Raw genomic sequence first — 10,207 nt, forward strand, 5'->3', positions numbered from 1 at the left:
GGTGGTTCAGAGTTCAAAATTATAGTTTTTACGTTCATTAGTTAAATAAAATCAGTTCATTATCTGAGAAAGCAGTTAGGTATAAGAGAAGTTTCCGCACATTCTTCTTCTTCTTCGTTGTGGCTCTACGTCCCCATTGGGACTTGGCTTGCCTCGCTTCAACTTAGTGTTCTTTGAGCCAGGGTTGGTAACCATCAGTTTCGTCACTGACCAACGACGAAAAAATAAAAAAGTTCGTCAGCAAAAAGACTCCGTCACTTGCATCATCATCAGCGACCGACAGAGAAACCACGACGAGGAATAACTGAAAATAAAACTGGAGCTATAGTTTTCGTCATTCTCTTTTGTCTTCTTCTGCAATGACGAAAACCGAATATGTAATAGTCACATGGCAACTGACTGAAGACAAAAGGCAAACCAGTCACGCTTTTTATTCATGATTTTGCCTGTGCCTTTTCGAGCTGCTGTATTATCTCTGTTGGTTTGCTTGGTGCGCTGCCAATCCGAAGGTTTTTGGTTCGATTCCGAATCAAACGGGGTTTCTTTTTTGGACTTTTTTTTCTGGTCAGCCATTCTCGTGATGCTGATTATTCGATCGTCTGTCCTGTTCGGTGCAAGCACTTCAACGAAAATGCCGACAAAGAGAAACGGCAAAACTTTTCCGTCGCGACTAGCAAACTGACTGACGATGTTTGAACGAAAATATTCAAGCGCTGCTGGTTCAGTGACGCAAACTTTTTATTATTTGTTGTCGTCAGTGATGCTTCTTCAGATCCGATGACTATTAACAATTCTGCTTTGAGCATTTCCACAGTTATTAATTGAAGGGCTTTCTTTGCCTGCCATTGCATGAATTTGTATGTTGTGAGGCAAGTACAATGATAAACTATGCCCAGGAAATCGAGAAAATTTTCCCGACCGGAACGGGAATCGAATCCGCCGTCTCCGGATTGGCGATCCGTCTCAGGGGGTTTCAGAGGACTTTCCAAGTGTTTCTGGGTGCTTTCAAGGAGGTTCCAGAGGAGTTTAAATAAACTTCAGAGTGGTATTAAGGGCATTCACGTGGATTTCATAAGAGGGGTTCCAATGCCCTTTCAACCCGTCTCTGTTCTAGCGATGGCCATGAATATATGAATTTACATGAGTTATATATGTAGAGAAGAGTGAGGGACGGGCCAGGGATTCGACCCAAGACTTCTGCATACGAATCAGAAGCGGTAGCCACTAGACCACCAAGACAGTTTGTCTGAGATTCGTTGCGTTGTCCTAAACCCGTACGACACAAATGTCCCAAAAGAAGATTTACGTGTCTCTGGAACTAGCTCTTTGATACGATACCTAAGCTAAGAATGACTCCTTGACATATAATAATATTGTGCTGGCCCGGCACATTGCTTATCTTTTCGGATTCAAATTTACAAACTTCCCAGTCCTGTACCACTCCCTTTTCCGGAATTTAATTAAGATCCTAATTTTACGACCACCAGTAGAGAAGAGTAGCAGAGGGTATGAACGAGTACGTCGGCGGCACAAGTGCTCGAAAATTATGTTCTTTAAGGGACTCTGTGCGCCTCTACCCACCCAGTTAGTAGAGACATATTATTTTTCTCTGGAAAAAGACGTTGTAAAAGTTTTTCATCCCTACTGTTGTCGGCTGGTAGACTTTCTATCTCCACAGATTTTAGTTGTGACAAAAAACAACAAGCCGGCAGCAAGCAAGGAAAAATCTGTTTGGGGGTCACCGAGTGCGGCTTATCTCGTCGCCTTTATGGTCGACTTCGTTCTGAGCTTCTCTGCGCGCAGCAGAGCCCAGCCCCGCAAGTTTTATGATAATTTTGTTTCCTCTTTAGTTTTTCAAATGTCGCACAGCAGCGGAATTGCAGTTTGTTCTTGTTTCCCGTTGCGAGTTGGCGGTGTGTGCGGTGGTAATTTCGGTTCATGACTTTTCTCGTAAAACGAGTGGAATTATGGGAGATAACGTTCAACCAGTGGTCGCGTCTACTTGTTGCGGCTATCGGCCGGCGGGCTTTGATCCTGCTTTCCTGGACATTCTCGTCTTCCATCTCCTCTTGGCGTAACATCCACACTGGTGCAGAGCCTGCTTCTCAGTTAAGTGTTCCATAAACACTTCCACATTTATAAACCGAGAGCTACCTCTGCCGATGACCATGTCTTACATGTGTATATCGTGCGGCAGGCACGAAGATGCTCTATGCCCAAAGACAGAGAAGAAATTTGTATTACGAAAAGTTCTTGGATCGAACTCGCTGAAAACCCGCGCATTTTCCGCTGCAGCTATATGAGGCCCTTCTCGTATCAGCTGCGTTTAAAAATTCCAATTACTAGGAGTAAACATTGCGGGTGACGTAACAGGATTTAATATCTCGGGCCCGGCAAGGACGAGTGCCAGCTGAAGTCCTGTTAATTTATCGCTTCCACCATGGAACATCAAAAAGATGTTCACTCTTTTGTGTTAACATTCTCCGTAACACACTTATCATCAGGCCATCAGCATCTTAATTTAGGTGTCTATTTGTCAGACATGCCCTATCTGTGCTAATTTTCTCATCTCGTTTCTCTTATGTGATCCGGTTGAAAGAGGCGTATATTCATTCTTAGCTTTAAGCATCACACCGAATCAGTTAGTGATGATGGTGGGTGGTAGGAAAGCCAAACCCTCCCCGAGGGGATGACCGGGGTGCCGGCTGTGGGCTTTTTGGGGCTGGCAGTGTGGCGAAACTTTTCCGCCCAGGCACCTAATTCATTATCACTTCATCACCATCGTGTTCGGTTCCGTCATCATCAGCACTCTAGCAGTGGTTCCCCAATTGCTAAATCACATGCATTTTCGGATTTTTTTTTCCGTTTGAGGTAGAGTTGCAGTTTTGCCTGCTAGCACATAGGCATTGGTAGCACGACTGGTTTGATCACACTAAAACCTCTTTTTATGCTTGTTATTTTTATGCACTTTTAAGTTCTATAACTATTTGCCCTGCATAAATAGAGGGAAAGCTACTCAGAACAAATATAGTGCATCAGAAAATTTAATAATGACGAGAGAACAAAGGGAGGTTGCAGGGGCGTTTTAGGGGCCCGAAGGGATTACAGCGGATTACCAGGAGATTTCAGGGGAATTTTTGGAGGTCTGAGGAGGTTTTCGAAAGCATTCATAGCATTATCGACGGGTTTTGGAGACGTAAGTTTTCGGGGGTTTACGGGGGTCGCTCTTGCGTACCATGGGGTGCGAGTGGATCTTAAGGACAATGTATTTGTAATACGTAGCTCAAATTTTCAAAAGCACTGTTTTTAGAATCGGCCAACGGATTTGGACGAAAATGCATCACGGTGTTGACAACTATTGAACAATCGCCATGATACATTTTCAGCCATAGACGCGCCAACTCGGTCAAATTATAGGGGGGGGGGGGGGAGGGGTGAGGCAAAGCCTGTTTTTTCTGATTTTTTGTATGGTAAAATTAAAAAATCGTCAAATATATGGGGGGCAAAACTATGCTTGCACCGACCAGGCCCGCTCCATTTTAGGGGGATCAGTGAGGCATTTAAGGAACTTTCAGAGCTTTTTTGGCGTTCTTGAAACCTCCTTATACGACCCTGACCTGAAATGCCCCGAAACGCCCCTGAAACATCTGTAACTCCATTGAAACGCCATTGAAATCATCATGATCAATTTGAAATGCCTCTGAAACCCCTTTGTGTGCCTTCAATAGACTCCATACATTAACTGAAGCGCACCGGAAACCCCCTTGAAACGTTCCTGAAATGCTATCAAACGCCCCCAAAAAGTTCTAGAAAGGCCTTTAAAATGTTCCTGAAACCCCCTGAAACTCTCTGAAATGTCTTTAAAAGTCCCTCAATTCTTTTGTAACGCCCTTTAACGGCTCCTGAGACACTTTTGCCCATAAAGCCCCTTGAAACGTCCCTGTCACTCCCTTAATAATAATGAAATGTCACTAAATTCCCCGTAATCCCATTAAATCGCCAACATAACCTGACAGAGCGCTTTTAAAAGGCTCCTGACATCTCCGAAACAACCCACTGCACTGATACGCCTTTGTAGCCCCTTGGCACCCCCTTTTTAAGCTCTCTGAGAACTTTCTGAAACCCCCCTTAGCCCCGCTTCAAATGCCAAGGGGCAAGACTTGTTCTCGCGAACTAGATTACCTCATTAAAGCCCAAACTTAATTTATGCACAAATTTCCCTCATTTTATGCCTTTTTTAATTTGTGCACCCTACCCCAGTCATGTGCATAAACAGAGGTTCCAGTGTACCTCGATTTAGTGGACATTTCATTTTTCAAAATGTGTATAAAATCGAATTTTACATAAAATCGAAGCATTTTTTTTTCATTTAAATTGTACACCAACATGTATCAAAACATATCAAAACTGAGTTTTCGATAAAAGGCTCGGAGTTTGTGGTATATAGGCATAAGTAATTCTTGCTAAATAACAATAAACCACTATATCGCTAGCTTGATACGATAGGAATCTTTTGTCTCCAAAATATGTAAGGGTAATTCAAAAGCCAATATTTTGAGCAATGGACATTCACAATAACGTTATTTACATAAATGTCCTAAAAAAATAAAAAGGTCAGAATTTCATTCAGGGATTCCTTTGAAAATTTCTCCGCGGATTTACCCTGTAATTCCTTTACGAATTGATTCAAAAAAATCCCTTTACGAATTGCTTCAGAGTACCTCCAGGGACCGCTTCTAAATTCCTCAAGGGGTTCCTTGGGAAATTTGAAGATTCGTAACAAGCAGTTACTGGTTACTGGTTACTGTTTGTGCTATACGAGTAGTGTAGGTTTGTACCGCTATCTGCCCAGTCGCCTTTTGTTGCAATTCTGCGGTGTTAAATGAAAGTAAGTAAACCCAGAATTTTCAACTTTATGACGACGATGTTTGATGAAAACCTCCCAAATAAAATCATCAAGTCACAGATTATTGAAAAAATATTTCTTGTGTTCGTCTAAAAGTGTCACAAAGATTTATTTTTCGAAATCTAGCATGAATTGTTTCACCAATTCCTCCATAATTTACATAAATCACTTCTTTATTTTATTTAAAAATAAATCATTTCAGATATTTTTTGAGAAATTCACCCAAGGATTGCTTCAGAAATTCCTCTGGATATTTATTCAGAAATTTCTCTAGGCATTCGTTTGGAGAATCTGCTGGAGATTCTTTTGGGAAATCTACTGTACTTCAGAAACTCTTAAAAATTTTTAAAGAAAATCGCGTTAAGTACTGTTCCTTTGAATTCCACTAAGAATTTGCATCCTTTGACAGATACGTAAGGTCGTCTTCAGTGTCTTGTACTTGACTCGACTCGAGTCAAGTCGAGTCAAGTACAAGACACTGAAGACGACCTTACAGTTGAGGTCGAAATACGTATCTGTCAAAGGATGCAAATTCTTAGTGGAATTCAAAGGAATAGTACTAACAAGCCCAGGTTAATCATCTTCAAAAAATTGTTTTTAAAAATTCTTTCGGAAATTTGAATCCAAACATCATTTGGATTTTTTTTCAACGATTTGTTAAGACATTTTTGCTATTCTATAAGTTTCACAAATAATTGTTTCAAAGCAACTTGCATGATTTAATTCTGAAATTCGTCCATTTTTTTTCAAAAAAATAACCATAAATAAAGACCCCAAGGTAATTGGAGTACATAAATTCATCCAGAGATTCTCTCGACAATTCGTTCAAAGAATGCTTCAGAAATTCGATTGGACATTTATTCAAAAATTTAATAAAACTTTTAATGATGCCTGCAGAAACTATTCCGGAATTTTCACAAAGAGTTGTTAAAGAAACTTGCAGGAATTCTTCCACGGATTTCTTTAGAAAATAAGTTTGTCTTGGGATTTTTCTAGTTTTTTTTCCGGAAATTCCTTTAAGTATTCTCTCAAATGATCTCCCAAGGATTCATTCCTTTCTCCGGGGTTTGCTTTAAAAATTATTCCTGGCTTTTTTAAAACCTGGATTTCTGTTAGAAAATTATCTTTAAAAATATATGAGATCAGAAATATCTCTAGAGATGTCTTTACAAATTTCTCCAAGGATTGCTTTGAAGAAACTTCCACAGATTTTTCGAAAATTCTTTCATGGATCCTTGTTTAAATCCATCGTAGGATTCATTTAGAAAATCTTTCACAAGTTCTTGAATAAATATCCAAGAGATTCTTAAAAAAATCTTTCAGGGACTCCTTTGGAAACTCCTAGTGGATTTACTTTAAAAAGCCATCTAGGAAATGCAAAAGAAATTCAGTAAAAAAAATCATTTACAAAGTCTTGCACGGATAGCTTCCAAAAATGTTACATGGAATCCTTTAGAGAAAATGCTTTAAGAATTTCTTAAAAAAAATTGCATAGATTGTTCCAGTTATAGATATTCGAATTTCTTCAGATTTTTTTCAAATGGATTTCTCCAGAAAATAGAAAACCTTCCATGAGAATTCTCAAAAATACTCCTTGTTTTTTTAATGATTCAGGATGCATTAAGAATCATAAATTCAGAACTCCTTCAATTATTTTTCAAAAACTCTCTAAAGAATTTTCTCCAAGGATTGCTTCAGAAATTCGGGAAGAGAATTTTCCAAGATTTCTTCACATTATTTTAGATATTCATTCAAGACATCAGGGATGGGGATACTCACTTGCAAAGATTTACACTCACTTGCTATTTTCTCAGCTCAGAAGCATGCAATCAAGAAACGATGTTTGAACGACTTTTGCCTTGTGGTTTTGTCTAAAAGTTTGTCGAATAGAGTAAGAGTCGCACACGCATATTAAAGTCGTGACAGAGCTGTGAAAGCGACTCTCCACGAGTTGAGTGTAATTTACCTCGAGGAGAGTTGTCTTCCGTCGTTCATACATCGTTTCTTGATAGCACGCTTCTGAGCCGAGGAAACAGCAAGTGAGTGTAACTCTTTGCAAGTGAGTGTTCCCATCCTTGCAAGACATTTATTTTCCAGAAATTTTACGAAGGATTTCTTAAAAAATGGCTTAGAAAATCCTGCAAAGATTGCTTTAGAATAGTTCCTACAGATTATTTCAGAGATTCTTAAAGGGATTCTTATGAAAAGGCTGGAAGATATTATTGCAGAGATTCCTGTAGAAATTCACACAGAGATTTCATCGAAATTCCGCAGGGTAATCCTCTATGTATTTTCTCAGAAATTCCTTCAGGTTTTCTTCCAAGCGTACCTCTAGGAACTTCTCTATGGATTCCTCCAGGAATTCATTTAAAAAGTTGTTTAGGATTTTTATAAGTATTTTTATTTTCCAAAACTGCCTCAAAAGATTTTGTTAGGTATTCCATCCGGGGTTTTCAGGTGTTTCTTCAGCTATTCTTCTTGGAATTTCTTTAGAAAATCCATCTACGGATTCTTAAAATAATTCCGTTGTTTTTTTTTTCAGAAAATCATTCAGGAATTCATCTACAATTTTCTTTTTTAATCCTTTTGAAATTTTGGAGTTACTACAGAAATTTCAGCAGGATTCTTTCAGAAGTTGTTCCAGCAGTTCATTCAGGAATCGCCCAAGAGGTTCTTTCAGAGCTTCCTCCAGGAATTCATTCATGGGAATATACCGGTGACTAGGTCCTGAAATCAGGGAACCTTGCATAACTAGTTCTGGTTTTACCATGACAGCACTGGAAATAATTTCTTACAAATCTTGTTAGGGGCTGTCCATTAATTACGTAAGGGTTTATGGGGGGAGGGGGGGTTTGAAAAATCTTACGCGCCATACAAAAATGTTTGGGTTCTCATACAAAAAATCTTACAAGGGGGGGAGGGGGTGTCAGAAAATCGCAAAAATTTCCTTACGTAATTAATGGACAGTCCCTTAGTAATCTGCCAAAGCATTACAATGACCTTTTTGTGGAATATGCTACAAATTTTATAACTTAATCAGCTGAATAAACTCCAAAATAGTATAAGGCATCTACAAAAACATCGGGAATACATCATAATTATCCTCCTTCTTCTTCTTCTTCTCTGTTATAATAATTCAACTGACAATTGAGGGGGTTAGAAGCAAAGGGGTGTAAGTGACAAAAACCCACTTTCGAGTAAATGAGGTTTAAATAAAGTTTTTGACCAATTTTTCATCCTATACAAAATGTATGGAGCTCTAAAATCAACCCAATTTTCTTTGATTTATTGTAATTTTTCCAATCATCGTAAAAACAATCTTAAAAAAGTTCCTGAAAGCTTGGAATCGAAAGAATTTTATGATATGCTCAACTCAAAATCGACACTTACACCCCTTTGATTCTGGGCCCCTCAATTACAGTCTTATTGAAAATCTTAAAATTATTTCAACATATTTATCAAATTAATCATGACAAAAGGACTCAACAACATATGGACAATACTCAATAATTACACAAGCTACATCACAAAAGCATCTGATGAGAACTTCTAACACAGCCTCATAATAACAGTAACATTTTCATAGAACACGTATCAAAAAAGTAGATAAATATTCAGCTAGACGGTCGCCAAGTATCATTGTGCCTATTTACGAACTTGATGGGTGCTCCACAAACCAATTTTTTGATATGAAGTGCTTCGCGTATCAAAATACTGAAACCCCTGCATTATAAATCATTATAATACACACCGCACGTTTTAAACTGATTGGAAATAAAAAAAAATACCAATAAAAATGTACATCGAGGGTCTATATAATCGAGGGTCCACTAAATCGAGGTATACCTGTAAAAAGTTTAGATGTTACCTAATCCAGTGCTGAAGAGAACATTATTCGCTCGCAGGTAGGTATGAGGATTAAACAAATCGTTCCTTGACGGAAGTATTCAAGTTGTAAGAAATCTTACCTACTGAGCTACGGGTACTGTTTGCGATCCAGTTAATCTCAGGGCACGGGATTCAACAACTTTTTACGAGAAATTCAAAAAGTTTGGCTTATGATTGCTCCTCCTCTCCTCTTCGTGGCGTAACGTCCTCACTAGGACAAAGCCTGCTTCTCAGCTTAGTGTTCTATGAGCACTTCCACAGTTATTAACTGAGAGCTTCCTCTGCCAATGACCATTTTGCATGTGTATATCGTGTGGCAGGCACGAAGATACTCTATGCCCAAGGAAGTCAAGGAAATTTCCTTTACGAAAAGATCCTGGACCGACCGGGAATCGTACCCGTCACCCTCAGCATGGTCATGCTGAATACCCGTGCGTTTACCGCCTCGGCTATATGGGCCCTCATCTTATGATTGCTTCCGCCATTAATTGTACATTCAATTTTTCTGGTAGTAGGGTTAGAACATTTCCCACATGCTTACGAAAACATAGTCTGGTGATGTCATTATTAGTAGCATATCTTTCACACAGGTGGTAGTGGGGTGAAAAAACTACTGTTGTTAACCCTCTAATACCCATTTTTTTTTATTTTGATCTAAATATCATTTTTCGTCATCTGAAATCGATTCAAACATGTTTTAGAAGATGATTCTTTTTAATTCTCGATATTGTGAATTTCGGGTTTTTGATTTTTCTTATTTTTATTTTTGAACATCCCCATACTTTTATATTTTTCCTGGAAGCCTATTTCGGTGGCGGATTTTTTGAAATTTTACGATTATTGTTGAAATATTTTAATTTTAACTTCTTTTCACTGAAAATTTTATTTTCCGTGTAATTTTAAGGAAAATAATTTTAGAGTGTATTCGACTCCCTTCAACTATTTTACTTTGATAGAATGATTTGTAAAAAAAAATAAAATATGTTAATTGTAGCTATTCAGTACAAAATAATCAATGACATCTGAAAGGTGACTAAAACATTAATTTTTAAATGATTGTAAATGTAAATACAGTTTAAAAGACATCAAAAACGATTTTGAGATATACAGAACAGTCCTAAATATCAGCCAAAAATATAAAAATTTTGATTGCCCACTAAACAAAAAAAATACTCAAACTATTTTGGGTGTCTTTCAGGAATTTCCGGATTCCCATCAGGGATTACTCCCGGGATTCCTTCAGGGATTTATTTTTACGAATTATTTCCGATTTTGCCTCCCGAGATTTTGTCATCGATTCCTCTTCTCTTGAGATTATTTTTTCGCACGATTTTTTTTTATAGATTCTTCTCGAGATACATTCAGGGACTCTTACAATGATTCTTCCTGGAATTCCGTTAAGGATGCTCTTGA

At 38.3% G+C, this 10,207-nt stretch overlaps 1 protein-coding gene across 3 annotated transcripts in view; it reads left to right on the forward strand.

Moving 5' to 3' along the window:
- Positions 1–10,207, forward strand: part of LOC109402508 (nitric oxide synthase) — a 354,219-nt gene that overhangs the window by 29,024 nt on the left and 314,988 nt on the right. The window lies entirely within an intron of this gene.

The sequence above is a fragment of the Aedes albopictus genome, chromosome 2 (assembly GCF_035046485.1).
Source record: "Aedes albopictus strain Foshan chromosome 2, AalbF5, whole genome shotgun sequence".
Lineage (NCBI taxonomy): Eukaryota > Metazoa > Arthropoda > Insecta > Diptera > Culicidae > Aedes > Aedes albopictus.